The sequence below is a fragment of the Geotrypetes seraphini genome, chromosome 1 (assembly GCF_902459505.1).
Source record: "Geotrypetes seraphini chromosome 1, aGeoSer1.1, whole genome shotgun sequence".
NCBI lineage: Eukaryota > Metazoa > Chordata > Amphibia > Gymnophiona > Dermophiidae > Geotrypetes > Geotrypetes seraphini.
This window is the reverse complement of record NC_047084.1, coordinates 255096583-255118525: the sequence shown is the minus strand read 5'-3', so window position 1 is coordinate 255118525 and position 21943 is coordinate 255096583. Positions and strand designations below refer to the sequence as shown.

Sequence of the window (21943 nt, the reverse complement as noted above, 5' to 3'; positions counted from 1 at the left end):
AGGTGATGGATGCCAGACCAAGGGGGGGGGGAGGAGGCAGGAGCAGAGATTGCAGAGGGAGACAGACATTTTCTGAAAGGGGCAGACAATGACAAGGAAGGAAGGAAGGAAGAGAATTACAAGAAGATGAGGAAAGCAGAAACCACATGACAAAGGTAGAAAAAAAATTATATTACAGTATTTATTTTTTTTGCTTTAGGATAAAGTAGTATTGTAGCGGTGTTGATAAATGTTTAGAAATAGAAATAGTGATCCTTTTATTGGACTAATTTTTATACATTTTTTATTAATTTTCAGAGACCAAATTCTTCCTCAGGTCAGGACAGGATACTGTAACAAAAGTATACTTTACTGACCTAAGGAAAGAGGTTTTGACCTCTGAAAGCTAATTAAAAAAATGTATTAGTTCAATAAAATGGTATTACTTGTTTTCCATTTTTTTTGTTTTATTTTTATTTGTTAATTTGTAAAGTGATTTGTTATTTCTCTTTTTTTAAATTTACATCTGTTATCTTTATATTTTGTTCAGTATTGGGGGATATGCACCACTGTTTCTTCACCCCCTGAACTGTACCATTCCTTCGCTTTGTAACACAAGCCAGCATGCTGAATGCTCTGCACTTCTCCGATGGTCATAGAATTCTTATGATCATCAGAACAGCGCAGAACATTCAGCTCGCCAGCCAGCGCTAAAAACCTCTTTTGTGCTTTTGTAAAAAAAAGGGGCTTAGTTTGTGGATGGGACGGGACTAGGGGGCCCAGTGTACTTGTGTGCCTAGGGGCCCTCGAAGAATTAATCCTGCCCTGGGGTGGGGGTGGTTCACTTTGTATAGCTAAGTATCTTAGCAGTATTAAGACTTTTTGCCAACAGGTACCTATCACACAACATTGGTTGGATCATGGGGGGTGATGTGACTCAGATTTTGATACATGAGCAGCGATTGATTGATTTCTGGGACACAGTGGCTCCCCCCTCTATCGTCTTAATGAGGAGGTTGAATGGTATTGAGGTCACATTGGTTACTCATATTGAAGGTATTTGTTTCAATTGGGTATGGAATGGGCCACCATTGAGCTTTGACATGTTGTAGATGTCATTTCTAACAATGTGATTGGTTGTTCCTGATCTATGTTGCGTCAGTGGCACTGTTTATGTAACTGTGAATAGAATGCTTACATTGTTTAGGTCTCTTGATAAATGAATTGAGATTGGGTTATGGTGTGTAAGGAGATTGTATGATTGAGATGTAATATGTTTGAGTGCTTTTATAATTAGTTATCAGGAAGGTAATATGATGTTGTTTTGTTTTAGCTAGCTACACCTCCTGAAGAAGATATGATGGTTCCTTCTATGTTCTTGCACATTTTTGCAAGTGGTTTGTGGGTCTGAGCACTTTCACATATTTAAATAAAATGAGTATATATGAAGTGATTTATCCTGTGATCTATTTTAGGAATTTAAAATGACAGTGGTAATGACGTGAATATTTAACTCCCATTAGTTTATGTCGTTCAGAAAAAAATCTCAAACATGTAATATTATTAGAAAATTGTTATATATGCAGTTCAATATTTTGTCTGCATAATATTGTGTTTGCACAGCCATTGGCAGCAGTTATATAAAATTGCTAATAAGCTACACAATCTTGCAAAAGCAATATTTCACTCCAAACAAATGGTCAATTTGTAAGCAAACTTAACTATATGTTGTGTTAGGGCATGTTGTGTTTCATGCTTTACCTTGGAAGATGAAGCTGGTTGCATTCCCCAAAACACTGCAGTGAATCCAATTTAACATGTCAGCACTGTGAGAGTATGTTTGCATAGGCTGACAGTTAACTGGGAAATGTATTGGCTTTTTTACTATCAAACCATTTCTTCTGCAAAAGGATGCAAGAATAACTGAATAGAGGCACCGCTGGGATTCGAACCCAGGATCTCCTGTTTACTAGACAGGCGCTTTAACCAACTAAGCCACGGCGCCCTATAACAAACAGTGAGAGCTATGTATGTAGAATATCATTTTTTATCGGCTGTGCCTTAGCGCACAATTTCGTTATTTCTCGGGCGTGGGCGGCTTCAACTGAGGTTAGAAGGCACAGTTTACGCTTTCATTCTAGCATCGGGCCAGGAACAGCCTCTGCTAACGGCGGAAGATCCAGCGGCGGCGCAACGCCGCGGACCTAACCCGGAACCCACGTCTCTCTGACCCGACCCGGCTGGCAATCGGAACCGAGCCGCCCGCTGAGATTCAGTCAGTTCGCGCGAGGATTGCTCAGAGTGGCCGGCGGAGGATGGGTGGGAGCGGGAGCCCCGCAAGGTGCACATGCCGCTGCTGAGGCTGCCCCCATCCGATCTTCACGTAACGCAACTTTCACGCGCACCCGCTCGAACCGTGCGTTCTCGCTGCCAGCCTGGTAAGTGTTTTTTTTTTTTTGTGTGTGTGTGTGTGTGTGTGTGTGTGGGGGGGGGGGGGGGTCCCCCCTTGTTATTAACAGAAAACATGTATTTTGTCCTGTGAACGCTGTTCAGATGATAGGAATTTTCTAGAGCCTGTGACTTGGGCAGAAGATGCATTTCATTCTACTGTAGGCTGCTAAACGAGTGCGGGCGTCCGCTAATGAGCGGATGGTTTTTTAACCAGCTTAATACTTCCCCATTAAAGTTTTTATTATTATTATTATTGCCTGCTTCCTACGGCGCAGTTTTTCGAGCATGAGCTCATAGATCGGCCGCGCGTAAGAGATTTCTCGTGCTGAACCTAGGGGGGGGGGGGTTGCAGGGGGGGATCTTTTCTGCCGTCTCAGCTCCTGCTTCAACTCGGAGCCTCCGGGTGGCTTTTTTTGTGCAGCGATGGAAGAAGGTGTCGTACGACTACTTTTGAATTTTCCCTACTTCTGATACCCCAGGGCCGCCGTTTCACTTCCGACCTCAGGTGGAATCTAATCTATCCTCCATCCGCTATTGAGAGAAGATTGGGGGGAGGGGGGGGGAGATCTGCGGCTTGCTGCAGAAACTATTTCTCGGAAACGAGGTATATATTTCTGTTCTGGGTTTCAGCTTCAGTGTCGCCCGTAACTGTGTTCGCAAAAATGGTCATGCAGTGACAGCTGGGACTGATTAGGCTGTGACAGCTTGAGACTCGAGCAATCGATCCCCCCCTCCCCCCCAACTCTTGGAAAGTCCGCAAAGTGCCGCGCTGTGCGTGAAGGATTGTGTGTGTGTGTGCACCTTGCACGTTTCCTATGCTGGGGTGCGGCCGCCTCGGCACTAAGCACGGTGGGGCCTGGGCTCTTTGCTGCCCTTTCCTCCGCCAGGACAAGGTGGGTTTTGGGTTTGGTTTTTTTTGGTGCGTGGTAGGAACATCTTGCATGGTTTTTTTTTTTTTCAATCTTGCCTGCAATGTGCCGCATAAGGCTGTGCCGGGCTGCTGAAACTCGATTTTCCCCCTGTTCAGTTTGCAACGGGTAGCGGATGTAGACTCTTCCTCCGGTTGGGGTCTTTGGGAGGAGGATGACTTCAATCTGTTGAAATTTTTTGATGCACAATTTTGAATATTGGTCGGTAGTTCAATAACATTAAGAAGCAAAACTGTGAAATTGGCATTCATCAACCTTAAACAATGAGAAAGTGTTTGGGGGGAGGGGGTCTGTTACCTTTTGGGTGTAGCTTTGATCAATCTTTTTTTTCTGTCTTATTAAATCTACTGTAGTTTAAATCGGCATTTAGGAGGTATTTTATTAAAATATGCAAAAATAAAACATAATTTTGACCTATATATCTTTTCCAGATGACTTTTTCAGGATTAGGTTGTGTGAAATCAGCTAAATTTCTTAGGGATAAAACAGCCATTTGGGCTTCTGTGGAGCAAGTTTGCCAAATCAGAGATTGCTGCATTCAGGGGCTTGGTGTGGTGGTAGTGATGGTGAAGGGAAATGAGATATGTTGAGTGACTTGTTATGCTGTTTTTCCTCAAACCTACTACTCCTATTTATAATTTCTGTAGCTCTGAAAAGCCTAGGCAGGGTTGTAAACTTAACAAGCAATAGAGATGGTCCTTGTTCAGTAGAGCTTGCAATCTAATTTGGACAGACAGGCATATAGAACATATAGGATGGGGGAGTTTCTTGCAGAGAGAATAATAGGATAGACATAGGTATCTTATGGTGAGTGGGAGTTAGGTGTTGAAAGCAGCCTTGAAAAAATGAGTTTTTAGCTTAGATTTGAAAACTGCCAGGGATGGAAATACTGACTCTCTAAGGTTTTGTTGATTTGAGAAAATGTATGAAAGCTGGTGTCAATGCAGTTATGGTACTGGAACTGGCCGCAAATCCTTTTTCTGCCTGGTTTTGGCCAAAAGGCTATGGCCATGGTTTTGGTTTTGCCTGAAAACTGTTTTCAGTGGAAGCAGAATGTGTGAAGTGCTATTTGTCTCCCTCCCCTCTTCTCTGAACAGGAGTTGCCTCCCCCCACCCCGCTGACCTGTAGGTGCCCCCTTGCACCTGTCTTTCAATTCCTGGTAGTCTAGGGGTGTAAAGGCTCCTGCCCATACTTACAATGCTCTCAAAATGGCTGCCATTATCTCTAGTGGTAATCTCACTGCACTGCCACATTAGGTCAAAGCAGCAATTTTTAAAACTAGAGCTAACATGGGCAAGAGCGACTATGGATCATAAGAATAGCCATACAGGGTCGACCAGTTGTACATCTAGTCTAGTATCCTGTCCCCCACAGTGGCCAATCCAGGTCACAAATATCTGGCAGAAAGCCAAAATAGTAGCAATATTTCATGCTACCAATCCCAGGGCAAGCAGTGTCTTCCTCCATGTCTGTCTCAATAGCAGACTAGATTTTTCTTCCACGAACTTGTCCAATCTTTTTTTTTAACCCAGCTATGCTAACTACTGTTACTACATCCTTGACAATGAGTTCCAAAGCTTAACTATTTTTTGAGTGGAAAAATATTTCCTCCTATTTATTTTAAAGGTATTTCCATATAACTTCATTGAGGCAGTTTTGATCGGCCTCTTTTAGAGATTGACAACAGAAAAGAGAGCTGACACTACATGGATAAACATGGGCTCCAGTAGCATAGCCATTCCTCCTGCAATGAAGGAGAAGCTGTGTGGGATACCAGTACGGGAGAAATTGTGGGTCTTCCCAGTGTGGCCCAAGAGGAGCGTTAACAAAAGAACATGTGTGTAGTACCACACATACGTTTACTGGGAAATGGGGGCTAATGCTTAAAGCAGTGATTTCCAAACTTGTCCTGGGGGAACCCCAGCCAATTAGGTTTTCAGAATATCCACAATGAATATTCATGATATTGATTAGAGAATGACACGGTGACTGTTACCCATGGGAATGGGGGAAAATTGACTGGTTGCCTCCCTTCCCACACCTCCTGGTCAGCAGCTTCCCCTCATGAGTCCACCTCCCTCCCTCTTGCGGGCCCAACAGCCCTCGCACCCTCCTTCCCTGGCTTCTGATTGCGGGCGGCAAAAACGCCCAAACCAAAACAACAAACCTACGACTCTCCTGGGTTGGCCCCTTCACGCCTCCCAGGGTGGGCCTACCAGCCTCTTAGAAGCCTCCTACATGCAGCACTGCTCCGGAACCTTCTTGCTGCTGAGTCCCTCCTTCCGATGTAACTTTCATTTTTTTTGCTGCCCATGATTGGGAGGGAGAGTGTGAGGGTGAGGGGGGCTGTTGGAACTATGATAGGGAGGAAGGGAGGGGGTTGCTGGACTCACAAGGGGAGGGGGCTGCTGCTGCACTTGCAAAGGGGGGAGGGGATTGCTTGAGCTGCTGGACCAGCTGGAGTTGAAGGGAAGAGAGACAGTTGCTGGATCTGGTCTGGGAATTGTGGGGAAGGGAAAGAGGTGCTGGGCCCATGCGGTGGGTAAAGTGGAGCTGGAGGGAAGGGAGAGGTGCCAGACCCATACCTGGGTGTTGAACAGAGGGGATAGAGGTGTTGGACCCATGGGAAGGGGACTAGAGGGAAGGGATTGAGGTGCAGGACCTGCATGGAGGAAGAAAGGGAAAGAGAAAAGCTGAACCAAGGGGATGAAGGAAGAGTGAATGAAATATTCAATATAGCGGAGGGAGGGAGAAAAGAGAGAGTGTAAGAGACATATTGGTGTAAGGGAATAAGAGAGGGGAGAAGCTGGACACAGGGAGATATACAAAAAGAGGGGAGATGGTGGGCATAGATGGGAGCATGGGAACAGGGACAAAAAGGGGAATGCTGCATCGGGTAGTATATGGAAACAGAGATAATGCTAGATATGGGGGAGAATAAGAATGCAGAAGGAAAATGCTGGATATGGGGGGGCATAGGAATTATAAAGGAGTGATACTGTACACAGGAGGAGAGGATCATAGAATGGTGATATGATAAAGGCAGGGAGATGGACACAGGGGAAATACTAGAAAGGGACATATAGGAGACATAGAGAAGGGAGATGCTGAACATGGGGAACAATTCATACACAGAGATAGAAGATTAATGGTGAGCATGGAGAACGAAGACATGCCAAATGGTCAGGAGACCCTGGCAATTGAGTTAAGAGAAGACAAAAGAAAACAGAGGCCAGTGCCTGAGACCAACATGATTTGAAGAATAAAATGACAAAGATAACAAAAGGTAGAAAAAAATAATTTTATTTTCTATTTTGTGATTAGAATATATCAGATTTGAAATATGTATCCTATTAGAGCTGGTGTTAGACATACAGTAATTGGGGACCACAAAGCCCAGGCCGTGCTTCTTTTGCTTCCAGCTGGCTTAGGGCTGTCTTTGACCAGGGGGGCAGTTGCATTCCCCTAACACTATTTTTGTCATGTGCGACTGTGGTATTCTGTTAGCATGATTTTTATGAATAGCATTCTGTAATAATTTAACTTATTCAGTTTGCTCGATAGTGGAGGGGATATTTGTGAAGGGGAAAGGAGACAGTGGTTTTATTGATCCTTGCTCTGTATTATTTGATTCCTGCTCTGTATTATGTTTAAATGATTTTTATTATTCCAGCAGTAAGAAGCAAATACAAACAGTAGTACCATTCAGGAAATAACATTTTCAACAATATAATCAGTTCCCCTTCCATCCCCCCCTCCCCTCCCCTCCCCAAGAATCCATGGCCAGTCCAACAGCTGAGAGTGGGAATAAAGTCTTAAAGATTCAAAAGTCTACTGCGAGCATGCGGTGTGAGGTCCTGCCAGAAGTGCTCCCACACCTGACAAAATTTGCGACCTGGGCCAAGAGTCAAGTCTCCCACCATGCGTCTCTCCAGTGTTGCGTGCACTATCATTAGGGATCTCCATTGTGCATATTCTGTATTATTTATAAAATAACAATTGTACAGAATATTGTTTCTTTTTACACTTTAATAAAATAAGTTCAATATAAAATCATAGCTATTCAAGGCTTGTGCGGATGGGGTCAGATGGTTTGTGGGGATGGGGCGGGGACCAGGCTTGCGGAGATGGAGCGGAGATGGGAACCAAGCTTGCGGGGATTGGGGGGGGGAGGCGGGGACAGGGCAGAGATGGGGACACATTTTTTCCTTATTCACTCAAAAACAAGCCCCACACGGACAAACGATTCACACACCCAGCAACACTACAAGGCCTTACAACCCACAACATTCACACTCCCCAAAGAGAAAGGGAAAAAGGAAAAAGAAAAGAAGTGGAGAAAAAGGCCTCAGTTCAGCTTCATCTGGGTGAATGTAACAAAAGGCAGTATAGTCCAGCTCATAACATCCATAGCAAAAGCAAGAAAAAATAACGTAGCTGCTAATGGCCTCCAAATCCAGGCCAGGCAGTCCTTACAGGGTCTGCCTGGCCTGGATTTGGAGGCCATTAGCAGCTAAGTTATTTTTTCTTGCTTTTGCTATGGATGTTATGAGCTGGACTATACTGCCTTTTGTTACATTCACCCACTGACTTTCATCTGTATTAGGCGTGCTGTTTGATACCATCTGGCAGGCTACTTTAGTTGCCTTGTTTTCTTGGACTATTTTTCAGCATTTACACATAAACAGCTTTTGTAGGAGTGGAGTTTTTTTGGCCAGATGAAGCTGAACTGAGGCCTTTTTCTCTACTTCTTTTCTTTTTCCCTTTCTCTTTGGGGAGTGTGAATGTTGTGGGTTGTAAATAAGGCCTTGTAGTGTTGCTGGGTGTGTGTATCGTTTGTCCGTGTGGGGCTTGTTTTTGAGTGAATAAGGGATATATTCGGGGCCTAATCCTTGAGTATTTATTTCTAGTGGGACACATTTTTTCCCCATGTCATTCTCTAATATCAATGAAACGTAAGGAAGTTCTTCACCCAGAGAGTGATGGAGAACTGGAATGCTCTTCTGGAGTCTATTATAGGGGAAAACACCCTCCAGGGATTCAAGACATGGCTAGACAAGTTTCTGCTGAACCAGAATGTATGCAGGTGAGGCTGTTCTCGGTTAGGGCACTGGTCTTTGACTTGGGGGCCACCGCGTGAGCAGACTGTTGGGTGCGATGGACCACTGGTCTGACTCAGCAGCGGCAATTTTTATGTTCTTAAAGACCATGATCATATACTGTGTGTGTGAAATGAGTGTGATGACTGTTGGGCAGACTGGATGGACTGTTTAGGCAATCATTTACTACCTTACTGTGTTATAATGTGCACACCCTGTCTCCTTGTTATACAAATCTATCTCATGAATATTCATTGCAGGTTTCTTAAAATACTGACTGACTGGGGTTTCCCCAGTTGGGACAGTCTTACAGCAAGAGGGTGAGAAGCTGCAGATTGGGGCTTAGTGTGACTTCTCACAATAACAGTCCTTTAAACATTTGGCAAAATTCATTGTCTCCCATTACTTCAGGCCTGCATTTGGTTTGTAAGCTCATTAAGGCAGGGATGTCATTATGGGCTGTAACATTCTCACAGCTTGGTTAAGATGTTGAACTGTACCTACATATTTAGTAACATAAGTGTATCATGTTTGATGTATCACACACAGCACCATTCCTTAAAAAATAATACTGAAAAATACTTTATTGTGTAGATTTTATTTATATGCATTTATACTTAAGCTGTACAAGCAATAATTCATCCCACTTGCATGCCTCAGGACTATCTTCCTCTGAAAGTGTCTGCTACTAATTTGAATCAGAAGAGCAGGAAAATCCTAATGGTGTGACTATGCGCCGTAGGATTCGTATATTATTATGCTGAAGCCAGTGGAAATAAACCGTGTTGTTCCCTGTCCTAAACATACCATCCTGTAGCTTTCAAGGCCTCCCTTGGTTGCTTTTGGCAATGATGGCCTTGGTCAGTCCAACCTGATCGACAGCAACGTCCTTCAGGGCCAGGAAAGACCCAGTAGAATATCTTTTTCATGGAAAAGGTGGTGGTCACCTGGAATTTCTTTTACTTGTTTTTCTCTATGCATCAGAAACTTGAGCAAGGCTTGTGTTTGATCCGCAGCTTCTCGCTGCTTGATCATCAGTACAATGAAATCATTCAAGAAATTTACAACACTTAATCAACATGGTTTGGTCCTGTCTCCATTGTGACTTCCAAGATGACACTGACCATGTGGCTGGAAGATGATAAAAAGTAGGTCTTTATTGAATATTTGTATTCGATTTGATTCGAACCTGAATAGTGCCTTTAAATATATATTTGTATCCGGCTGAATAATGATTTTAAATTTGAAATACAAATAATTTTGGGGACTACTGTTTCTAAATCCTACTGAAATAAACATTTGTTCTCTGATTTCAAGTTGCTGCTTTAAAGCCCATTAAGTGTACTCGTATTTAGCCAAATAATAATTTTCATTATTTGCATTTGGCCAAATAGTAAAGTATGTTATTCTGTACAGCTCCAAAAGTCTCCAAGGAAAGACCTGGTGCGGACAAATTGAAGCTGAAGCAAAGTGGCCAACCTCTGAATGATTTTACTACAGCTGTTGAGGACCAACTGCATTGGAAAAGGCTTCCTGCTGTGACTGGCACAGCACCTGAGGGGACTGCCCTACCAACTAAGGGACCACCATACTAGTGCTAAAGCACTGACTTGGTTTGATGCCTAGAATGCTCTTCTGGAGGCCGTTGTGGAGACACAAAATTGGATAAATATAGAGGATCCTTAGTGACGAGAGGATGGCAGCAAATGACACTGGAGTTAATCTGCACAAAGGGCAGAAGTGCTGCAATTGTGTCAGGGCTCTGAGATAGCAAAGAATAGATCACCGCTAGATGGAATTTGGGCATGCTGGGACAGGTTTGAAAGATAGATCAGTGTTCTCCCCAGAAATTTTTTCCAGCCGGGTGGCATGAAAAAGTAGCCGGGTGGGGCGGGATGAGGAAATTTGGTGGTGGGGAAAATTAACCCCCTCTTTTACTAAGGTGCGCTAACATTTTTAGCGCGCTCAAACCCCTGCGCTATGTGGGAAAACTAGCGCCAACTCAATGTTGGCATTAGCATCTAGCACACATGGCAATTCCTCCGCGCGCTAAGCGCACACTAAAACCACTATCGTAACTTAGTAAAAGGAGCCCTAAATGTATACTAACTTAGTAAAAGGAGCCCTAAATGTATACATACATACTGTATATGTATGTTAATTATTATTATTATTTTCCAATGCTCAATATGACTTCCTTTTTTAAGGTTTGACACTTGTGCCAGAATATTTTTACTAAATTTAAGAAGTATTTGCCCTCTTTCAAATGGTATAGAGCAGTGTTTTTCAACCGCTGTTCCGCGGCACACTAGTGTGCCGCGAGATGTTGCCTGGTGTGCCGTACGGTCAGGGCCGCCATCAGGGCAGTACCACCAGTCCTGCATTCAGGGGCCCGGAGCTGACAGGGGGCCCGGGCTCCCCCAGGGTCCTAGGCCACAGTCTAGGGAGAGGGGCGGTCCGCCCCACGTGGACAGGAGAGAGCTGGACGGGGGACCCGCGGAGTTCAATACATCTTGAGCCGCGAGGCTCGTCTTCTGTTCCTGCCTGCCCTGCAGCTAACATATAGCCGATCGCAAGCGTTCCCCAATGTCAGCGCTAATGTCGGAGGGAGGGCTTAAGCAAAGCCTGCCCTCCGACGTCAGCGCTGACGTCTGAGAATACTTCCGGTCGGCTATTTGTGCGCGGCAGGGCAGGCAGGAAGCAGAAGACAAGGCTCGCGGCTTGAGCTTCGTTTTGCTGAGAAAGTTGCAAAGATGGGCTGGGAGGCAAACACGGAACACAAAAGGGAGGAGGGAGTGCGTTTTGGACACAAGGCATGAACTTGGGAGAGAGGAAGGGAGGGAAAGAGATGCTGAGGTGGGGGAGGGAATGGGTTTTTGGACACAGAAGGCATGGACTTGGGAGAGAGGAAGGGAGGGAAAGAGATGCTGAGGTGGGGGAGGGAATGCGTTTTTGGACACAGAAGAAATGGACTTGGGAGAGGAAGGGAGGGAAAGAGATGCTGAGGTGGGGGAGGGAATGAGTGTTTGGACACAGAAGGCATGGACTTTGGAGAGAGGAAGGGAGGGAAAGAGATGGTTGTGTACACGGGGAATAGAAGAAAGGAGAATTGTTGGTCATAGGGAGGGAGTGAGGTACAGATAGTGGCATACCAGGGTGGGGGGGCAGTCTGCCCCACCCCGGGTTTACGTCCCAAGGGGGTGCACAGCTGGCCACCCTCCAGTGTTGTCCCTAGGCCGGCAAACTGCGGCTCTTTAGCCACTTGAGTGCCACCGCCGCCATCGGGAACAGGCCGGCGCCAAGTTCTCCCTGCTTTTCCCTGTGGGGCCGGCCAACTCTCGCCACTCGCGTCAATTCTGACGTCGGAGAGGACGTTCTGGGCCAGCCAATCGCTGCCTGGCTGGCCTAGAACGTCCTCTCCGACGTTAGAATTGACGACGGGTGGCGAGAGTTGGTCGGCCCCGCGGGGAAGAGAAGCAGGGAGAACTTGGCGCCGGCCTGTTCCCGATGGCGGCGGTGGCACTCAAGTGAATTACTTTATATATAGTCAATATAGGCACAGAGTTAAATTTTTTAACATTTTCTAATGGTGGTGTGCCTCGTGATTTTTTTCATGAAACAAGTGTGCCTTTGCCCAAAAAAGGTTGAAAAACACTGGTATAGAGGTTTAAAAAAGGGAAAGGCATTAATGAAGTCATTAGGTTCAGTCTAGCCATTTATTTCTGCATGAATTTAAACAACTAAAAAAAAAGATAAATATAGCTCATCCAGTCATACATGAAATGGCTCTACAGCAGGGGTGCCCACACTTTTTGGGCTTGCGAGCTACTTTTAAAATGACCAAGTCAAAATGATCTACCAACAATAAAAATTAAAAAAAAACCACAAAGCACACTGTATGCAGAGAAAATGTTAATTATCATTTATATTCCGCGGGTTTTCAAAGAGGTCAAGGCAGACGATTCTATGCAATGTCACCTCAGGAACAACTATACAAAAATAGACAAATATACCCCCTCCCTTTTTACTAAATCGCAATACTGGTTTTTAGAGCAGGGAGATGCACTAAATGCCCTGCGCTGCTCTCGATGCTCATAGGCTCCCTGCGCTAAAAACCGCGATTACGGTTTAGTAAAAGGGGGCCATAGTGCAAAATATAGACAGCAGATATAAATTCTTAAAACAGACACATTTTGATCACTAAACTGAAAATAAAATCAGTTTCCATTTTTGTCTGGTGATTTCATGAGTCTCTGCACTTCCTTCTTCTGACTATAAATCCAATATTTTTTTCTTTCTGCCCCTCCCCTTTTCTTTCTGTTTCTCTTTCTTTCTCTCTCCCCCTGCCCCCCAAGCCATCGCGCCAATTTCTCCACTTCCCCGATTCTTTCCCTACCCCCTAATGCCGATTTTTCCCTGCTTCCATGAGCCAGACCAGGAATGTACAAGCGCCGGACTCACAAGACTTCACCTCTGATGTCAATTCTTACATTGGAGAGGAAGTTCCAGGCCAGCCAGGCAGCGATTGGCTGGCCCAGAACTTCCTCTCTGACATCAGAATTGACATCGGAGGTGAAGTCTTGTGAGTCCAGCGCTTGTACACGCCTGGCCTGGCTCAGGGAGGCAGGAAGAAAAAGATTGCCAAGGCAACGCGATCGACTCACATTGCCTTTGCGATCTACTGGTCGATCGCGCTCGACCATTTGGGCACCCCTGCTGTTATGGTATCCTGTCCTGACCTGACCTGAGGAAAGGGGTTTAGTCCCCAAAAAACTGCCTTGTTTATATTTCCTATTTATAAACTTTAATCAATAGATACAATACTACTTGATTCTACGTAAAGCAACAAAAATTTTTTTTTCTACCTTTTGTCATTTCTGCTTTAATCACTCTTCTTTCTAGCCAGCATCTGTCCACTCTGTCTTCCATGCAGCATCAGCCCCTTCCATCCACTGTCCACCCTCTCCCCGTTCCATATGGCATCTTCCCTCTTTTTATGCTCCTTCAATAAACTGTCTTATCCTGTGCCCCTTCTCTTCTCCTTTGTACATGATTGATTTCAGCTCTGCCACCTCTCCATTTTTCTCTCTCTGTCAACACCCCGTCCCCTATGCTCTGGCAACTCTCTCTTCTCCTTTCTTTCATTCATACCCCCACAGTCTGGTATCTTCCCTTCCCTGATTCTCTGGCATCTCACGTCTTTCCTTTTCTTCCATCTCTCCCTCCCCCTCCATGCTCTGACATCTTCTCCTTCCTTTCCCCCTTCCTTTTCCCTTGGTCTGGCATACTTTCCTCCTTCCCTCCAATCCCTGGCATCTCGTTTCATTCCCTCCCTTATCTTCTTTCGCCTTCCAGTTGGGTGCAGCAAGTCTCTCCCCCTCTGCTCCCTTTCCTCCTTCTGTCACCCAAGGCCTGGCATCATAAACTTCTTCAGGCAGCAGCATTCACAATTCGCTGCTGTTGCCAACTTCGGGCCTTCTTCTCTGTCGGGTCCTGCCTTCATAGAAACAGAAGTAGGCAGGACCCGACAGAGAAGAAGGCCTGAAGCTGGCAACAGCAATGAATTGTAAATGCTGTTGCTAGCCGAAGAAGTTCATGACGCCAGGCCAAGCACCCGGGGCAAACTGCTACTCTCCCCCCCCATGACCCTCCTATCTCTCCCTCCCTACCATCATGAGACTCTAAACAGCCATGCTCTACTCTAAACATGCTGCTTCAGGGCTTTCTCCTGCCGTGATTCCCTCTGGCACGTCACCGATGAGGGAAGGAGGGAGAGATAGGAGGGTCGGATCGGGTTTTGGGGGGGTGTCCGGGATGATGATGAGGCTACTGCTGCTGCCAGCGAATCCAGCAAGGGTGAGGCCCCAAAGCACAGCACTGGCGGGCCCCCCCTGACCATTTCAGGCCCTAGCCCTGTGCCTACTGGGCCTATCCTTTAATCTGGCCCTGCTTCCTCCCCCATATGCCCTGACATCTCTCTCTTCCACTCCATGGTATGGTATCTCCTTTCCCTCCCTCCCATGGTCTTTGCATCTCTTTCCTCCTTTTCCTGATCTTCCTTCTCCCTCCCCAATTGGGTGCAGCAGCATTTCTCTTCCCCTCCCCCCATTGGGTACAGCAGTATCATCAGCCTTTCTCTTTCTTTCCCCCAATTTGGTACAGCAGAAGCAGCATTTCTTTTCACCCTCCCTCCTAATTGGGTGCAGCAGCATGACTCTTCCCCCTCCCCCTATTGGGTACAGTAGCAGCATTTCTCTTAACCCCCCCAAATTGGGTACAGCAGAAGCACCAGCATTTCTCTTCCCCCTCCCCCTCTAATTGGGTACAGCAGCATTTCTCCTCCCATTCACTCCCCCCCCCCCCCCCGTCTCACACACCCGGCAGATTCGCTACAGACAAAGGCAAGTTGCAAGTTTCCCTTCGTCGCTGACCTATCTCCCAAACGTCAGCGACAGAGGGAAGCTTACAACTTGCTGCTCTTGCTTACTTCGGGCCTTTCTTGTTGCCGGGTCCTGCCTTTGCGGAAACAGAAAGTAGGCAGGACCCGGCAGCGAGAAAGGCCTGAAGTAAGCAAGAGCAAGTAAGCTTCCCTCCATGGCTGGCCTATCTCCCGCATGCTCCAGGGCTCTAATGGTCTGTGCCGGCTTCTCTTACCTACCCCCCCCGACGTAACTTCCGGTTTCGGAGGGAAGCCGGGTTTGAGTCGCTTGCTGGGTTTTGTTTTGTTTAAAGTCCGGCGGGAGTCTTTCGGCGGCTCTTCAGGCTCATGTTAAGCAGTGATGGCAGCAGATTTCGGCAGATGACAGCCGGGTGGTAATGTAAATTTGCTGGGCGGAGCGCCCGGCTGAAAAGCGCTGGGGAGAACACTGCTAATACTGTGCAAAATATAAAGACAGTAGATGTAAATTTGAAAAAACTGCTACATAACAATCACCACTTTACAAATTAACAAATATAAATAAAACAGGGAAGAGAGAAATAAGAAAATACCATTTTATTGGACTAATCCATTTTTCAATTAGTAGTAATTAGCTTTCAGAGGCCAAATCTTTCTTCAAGACAGTACTGTATACTACTGTTATGGTATCCTGTCCTGACCTGAGGAAAGGGGTTTAGTCCCCAAAAAACTGCCTTATTTCCATTTTCTATTGATAAACTTTAATCAATACAGTTACAATACTACTTGATTCTACATAAAGCAACAACAAATTTTTTTTTCCACCTTTTGTCGTTTCTACTTTAATCATCTTCTCTTCACTCTCTTCTTTCTATTCAGCGTTTGTCCTCGCTCCCTTCCATGCAACATCTGTCCTCTCTCTTTGCCCCTTCCACCCAGCCTCTGCCCTCTCTCTCTCTCTCCCCCTTGCATCCACTGTCCACCCTCTCTGCCCTTTCCATCCAGTGTCCGCCCTCTCTGTGTTCCATATGGCATTTTCCCTCTTTCTATGTCCCAATAAACTGAATATCCTTTGCCCTTTCTCTCCATTTCAGCTTCACCCCCTCTCCATTTTTTTGTCTCCACCACTTCCCCTATGCTCTGGCACCTCTATCCCCTTCTCTCCCCCCATGCCCTGGCATCTGTCTCCTCTCCTTCCATCTCCCCCTTCCACTCCATTATCTGGCATCTCTTCTCCTTCCTTTCTCTCCTTCCTTCCTTTCACCTGGTCTGGCATCTGTCTCCTCCCCCCTCCCCCCATATGCCCTGACATCTCTCCCCCCTGCATGGTCTGGTAGCTCCTTTCCTTTCCCTCCCTCCTATGGTCTTGGCATCTCTTTCCTCTCCTCTCCCTTCCCTGGTCTTCCTTCTCCCCTCTCTCTCCACAATTGTGTGCAGGAGCAGCACTTCTCTTCCTCTCCCCCCCTCCCCAATTGGATGTTGCAGCAGCATTTCTCTTCCCATCCCTCCCCTCATGCCCTGGAATCTCTCTCCTCTCCTATGTCTCCCTCTGCTTGCTTGCTCTGGCACCTTTCTTTCCTTTCCCTCTGGTCTGGCATTTGTCTCCTTAGTTTTCCTTCCCTCCCCTCCCCCATGCCCTGGCATCTCACTCCTCTCCCATACCCCCTCCATTATCTTGCATCTCCACTCCTTCTTTTCTCTCCCTCCTTCCTTCCTTTCCCCTGGTCTGGCATCTGTCTCCTTCCCCCCCCCCATAGTCTGGTATCTCCTTTCTTTTCCCTCCGTCCTATGGTCTTGGCATCTCTTTCCTCTCCTCTCCTTTCCCTGGTCTTCCTCCCCCCCCCCCATTGGGTGCAGCAGCAGCATTTCTCTCCCCCCTAATTGGATGCAGCAGTAACAGCATTTCTCTCCCCCATCACTCCCCCCCCCTGCCTCGATCGGCAGATTCGCTACAGGCTAAGGCAGGAGAAAGGTCAGCGACGGAGGTAAACTTACAACTTGGAGCTCTTCCTTGCTTCGGGCCTTCCTCGCTGCTGGGTCCTGCCTTCATGGAAACAGAAAGTAGGCAGGACCTGGCAGCGAGGAAGAGCCGAAGCAAGCAAGAACACCAAGTTGTAAGCTTTCCTCCCTGCCCTATCTCCCGCCTTAGCCTGTAGCGAATCTATTTCTTGGACCTACTTCATTTCTCTTAGGTACCTTCTCCCTCCGTTAGCCAGCAGCAGTTACTGAAACACACAGCTGCGAGCTTCCGCCTCTCCTCTTTCCAATTGGTTTCGCTTTGTGCAGGAGCGTCTTGTGCGATAAGCTGCAGAACAAAAGTAAACACGACGTCGGGGTTCTTCCTGTTTGTGCACTGGGTCATAATGAGCCTGCAGCCCCTGTCTTCAACTGCGACTGTAAAAATCGACCAGCAGTAGGAAAATTGTTTAAAAAAGTAAAGCTGAAAACCCTTTTTCTGGCGCTTAAAAAAAAAAAAAAGTCAGGCGGAGGCGTGGGCGCTCACCTAATCTAGCCGGGCGGGGCGCCCGGCTGAAAGGCGCTAGGGAGAACACTGTAGAAGAAAGACATAGGTAAAGGCAGGGCACTGATAACTGGTTTTGCATTTAGGAGTTTTATAGGCATGTCTACACAAGTGGGTGAACAGTCTTGGTTTATATCCGTTGGATATGGCAGCCATGTTTGGGGCCCAACCCCTGTTGATGATAGGACTGCTACAGTGAAGATCCAACTTTTCAAAATGATTGGGGGTACTAAACCCAACAGAAATGACCCCATCCTGAACACACTCGAGAAGTTTGTTCAATATTGGGGGTGCCCGATGGTTGAGTAAGGTGGTTCAGAAGGGTTTGCTATGTTTGGGAGAGGGACAGAAGGCAAACATTTGCTCTCAGCCGTTGCATCTGGCCTTCCCGCAGGCTTTATTTGTGTTTTAGAGCAGGTATGAATGCCAACTTTTATCCAATTTTGTGTCTTTATAACTGCCTACCAGAAGTCCACCCAAAAGCTACTCCAGACCCAAGTTACATAAAAGTATACACATTCATGTTATCATGCATACTTTAATACGGGAGTAATTTTATAAACAGCTAATATGCACAAACTCCCCCAATTAAAATGGCTGGTTTTTATGCATGTGCTAATCTATATATGTACAAGCTATTATTTATACAGTGGGTTACTACTTCTTTTTTTTTTTTTATAATTCTTTATTGATTTTCCAAACATCAATAGTGCAAGACAACTATATAACATATGATAAGTCAATAAAAGCACATTCAACTTACAAATATACATAACCAACCATTTTATCCCCCCCCCAATGCTTAATCAATAAAACACAAAATACATAGATTTTCCCAATAACCTTACCCTATTCAAATTAATAATATCCTCCCATCCTCCTCCCACCCACCCCAGATGTAAATACTCAAAGATCAAAATTAGGACCGAAATAACCCCCCCTTCCCTGGATGTGTACAAAAATAAACAAAAATTGACTCATAATCAAAGACCTACTATATTGAAGTAATATAAGATGTCAACGGGCCCCAAACCAATTTAAATAAATTATTATGCCCCGAACTATCGGCATTCATTTTATCATACCTATAGCTGGAGCACAGATTTGCCCATCAGAAAGGAAAATTTAGACGATTGCAATTCTTCCTATTTCGGGTTACAATCTGCATGGCTATCCCGGTCATTATTAGAAAAAGAAGGCATTTATATCGATCCATAGGAGGGCTTAACATGTAATAATGTTCCACATATGACCGCCTCATACGTCGGCACATTGGGTTACTTCTAAAATAAGGGCTTCATCTTTATAAAACACACACAAACACACCTGCCAGTGCAGGTATAAACATTGCAGATTCCATTTTAGTTGTGGTTTTGGCCAGTTGTATAAAGACACAGGTACAAAGTAGGCAGCCTCCACAGGTTTAAAGATGGCCGTATAGTGTAGGCTAATGGTAAGAGGAGGGAGCTTGATGAGGCCCACTGTCCAAAAGCATGGGCTCAGCGCCAGGGAAGACAGTCCTAGGCACTTTGGTCCTGATTCTGCAAAGTGCCGTCCCGATTTTAGGCAGCTGTAGGTGTCCTACAGCTGTCTAATCAGCCAATCGGGATGCACGTTTTTTAAAAAAAATGCTCCCCAAGCAAGCCCTAAAAGAGGAAAAGACGCTTGTAAGTAGACGCGGCCGCTATACTTATCGCAGCAAGGGTTCTCCCTGCCGCAATAAGTATAGTGGTCGCCTGTCCGTTCACCGGCAGAGGGTGCCCAACCCCTCCTGCTGGAACGCCGCCCCCTCCCCTAGAAACTCTAGATCATCGGCAGGAGGGTGCCCAACCCCGTCCTGCCGGAACGCCCCCCCAAACTCCCAATCGCCGGCAGGAGGGTGCCCAACCCCTCCTGCCGTAAAGCCGGACCCCCTCCGGACCCCCCATGCTAATGACCTCCCCTCCCATGACTCCCCTAACCTCCCCCCCAACTAACCTTTAAATGTTGGCCAGTTGGACGGGTCTTGCTGCCGTCCAGCCGACAGGCCCGCCTCGACGAAATGAGACAGGCCCGCCCCTTCCTGGCCCATCCCCGCTAAGTCTAAGGCCTGATTGGCCCAGGCTCTAGAAGCCTGGACCAATCAGGCCTTAGTCATAGCAGGTACGCCCATCCCCACTAACCCTAAGGTGTGATTGGCCCAGGCTCGTAGGCACCTGGGCCAATCAGGCCTTAGGATTAGTGGGAATGGGCGGACCCGCTATGCCTAAGGCCTGATTGGTCCAGGCGGGCCCATCTCATTTCGACGAGGTGGGCCTGTCGGATGGACGACAGCAAGACCCATCCAGCCGACCAACATTTAAAGGTTAGTTGGGAGGGGAAGGTCATTAGCATGGGGGGTCCGGCTTTCCGGCAGGAGGGGTTGGGCACCCTCCTGCCGGCGATTGGGAGTTTGGGGGGGGGGGCTGTTCCAACAGGAGGGTTTCAGCACCCTCCTGCCGGCGATCTAGAGTTTCGGGGGGCGGGAGCAGCTTTCCGGCAAGAGGGGTTCGTCACCCTCCTGCCAGCGATTGGGAGTTTTGGGGGGGTGTTCCGGCACCCTCCTGCCGGCGATCGGACAGGTGGCCACTATACTTATCCCTTGCCGAGATAAGTGTAACGGCCGCGACTACTCTAACCCGATTCTCTAACTGGCGTCTGTAACATGGACGCAGGTTACAGAATCGGGTTTAGTGTAGGCCCGATTCTGTATAGGACACCTCTCCCGGGCATCCTATACAGAATCAGGGCCTTTGTCTATTACAGCAAAATACTCAATTATATGCAAAGATGTTGAAAACACACTATGATAAAACTGCATATCTTTGTGCAATCTCTTTCATTGCCAAGCTGTAAGTAAACATATTGCTTTTATTATGTGTATATCTATACAGCAGCTGTCTTTTACCATATTTACCATTCAGACTACAGGGTGACTTAGGACAGAGGCATGGACTAGGCAAATGCTACATTCTTAATTCTTATGTAGACATCACAAACAATCTGTACATTTAGGGAATTGTGTTTCCCATGTTCATATATTATACTCATACCACCCTGTGAAAAGGGCACAGATATATGGGCACTGAACACACTGATAGCCTATCTGGGTCACAGAAGCTTTTCTAGGTAAGGAGTAACCTAGTGGTAGAGCTGCTGCCTCAGCACCCCGAGGTTGTGGGATCAAATCCCAGCACTTCTCTTTGTGAGTGTAAGCAAATCACTTAATCCTCCATTGCCCACTGCTTTGAATGTGTAACCACAATAAGGCGGTATACAAGTCCCATAATTTCTGGTTCATCTAGTATTTGCTGCTATGCTTAGAAAATTGAGACTCTGGGCAAGTTACTTCTTTGCCCCATGTAGAAAATAAGTATGTAAATACATATAATATGTAAACTGCTTTGAATTTAACCACACAGCTGATCGAGGGTGGGCCCAAGACCAAACTGGGTGGGTCAAATTTTTAAAAATCTCATCTCTGCCCCCAGCTTCCAAAGTAAATGAAATACCTGTCCATCTAGTTCTGTTACTGCAGCATGGTACCTCCCAGCTGCAGCTTGTTGACAGCTCTGCAGCATCCTGCCCTCACAGGAAGTCGGTGTCTTAGTGGAGTGTGACAACTTCCTGTGAGGGCAGGTTGCTGCAGAGTTGTCAGCATGCCGTGGCTGGGAGGTACTCTGCTGCTTTGGGAAGGCCAGATTCACACTGTGGCAGCAGTGCAAGATGGACAAATTGGGAGGGAATGCTGTCTGGTGGACTACTAAAAGTTGGTAAAGGTGACTGGTTTCTGTTTGTCAGTCAGGCTGAGGCCAGGCATTGCTGGGTGGGCCTGGGATGAAAGTGGACAGGCACGGGCCCAGGCCCACCCATGGCTATGCTACTGAAAGGCAGTATATATAGTTCAGTTATTACATTTGACATATAGTGACAGTTTGAAAAGACCAGGAGGTTAGAATACGCAGTACGTTCAAAGGTTTGTCAGGATCATGAAATGTGGAACAAAATAATCTAATGGATGAAGGCAGAAAGAGACTAGATAGACCCATCCAGTCTGCCCAGTGAAGATTCTTCCACTTTGGATATATAAACATATAAACTCACACATTCGGCACATAGCAGGGTTGTAGTTCTCGTGATATATTGTTTTCCTGTCGTTGCCTATCGTGTCAGACTTGAGCATGCCCAGAATCTGGTAAAATGCTGGCTTTCATCTTTTCAAACATTGAATTACCCATCCTGGGACAAAGTGAAGGAGTTGACTGTACACTGAGAATACACAAGCACTCACTACACCCACAGAGAGGCTGATGCTGACGGCTAGTGTGGGCCTAACTGCACAGTTACCTGGGGTTGAATGTGCTGAGCCATATATAGAGGAACTGATGGCAGGTGTTAACCGACATGGCCACACTTTGCATTAAAATGAATACAAATGAGGCCATGCAGCAGTTCAGAGAGGTGAACAGGGGCTTTAGAAGTATGGTTACTGTGCAAGTCTGCATGTCTGGGGGCTATGAACAAGGGTTTAAAGAGAGAATTTCATGC

The 21943-nt window shown here is 46.4% G+C and overlaps 1 protein-coding gene and 1 non-coding gene across 12 annotated transcripts in view; one reads left to right on the top strand and one right to left on the bottom strand.

Moving 5' to 3' along the window:
• Positions 1–1910: 1910 nt before the first annotated feature.
• TRNAT-AGU lies at positions 1911–1984 on the bottom strand. The gene has a single exon. It is a non-coding gene; the product is annotated as a tRNA-Thr (tRNA).
• A 7-nt stretch (positions 1985–1991) lies between these two features.
• The window catches only part of JAKMIP1 (janus kinase and microtubule interacting protein 1), a 341711-nt gene continuing 321759 nt past the window's right edge, over positions 1992–21943 (top strand). For 4 of the 11 annotated variants that reach the window (XM_033949576.1, XM_033949596.1, XM_033949539.1 and 1 more), the window contains exon 1: positions 1994–2417. The gene's annotated coding sequence lies outside the window, so the exon portion shown is untranslated. Of the gene's footprint in view, positions 2418–2996; positions 3324–21943 lie in introns of those variants that run through there. The other 7 variants (XM_033949634.1, XM_033949615.1, XM_033949605.1 and 4 more) reach the window with 4 other exon arrangements.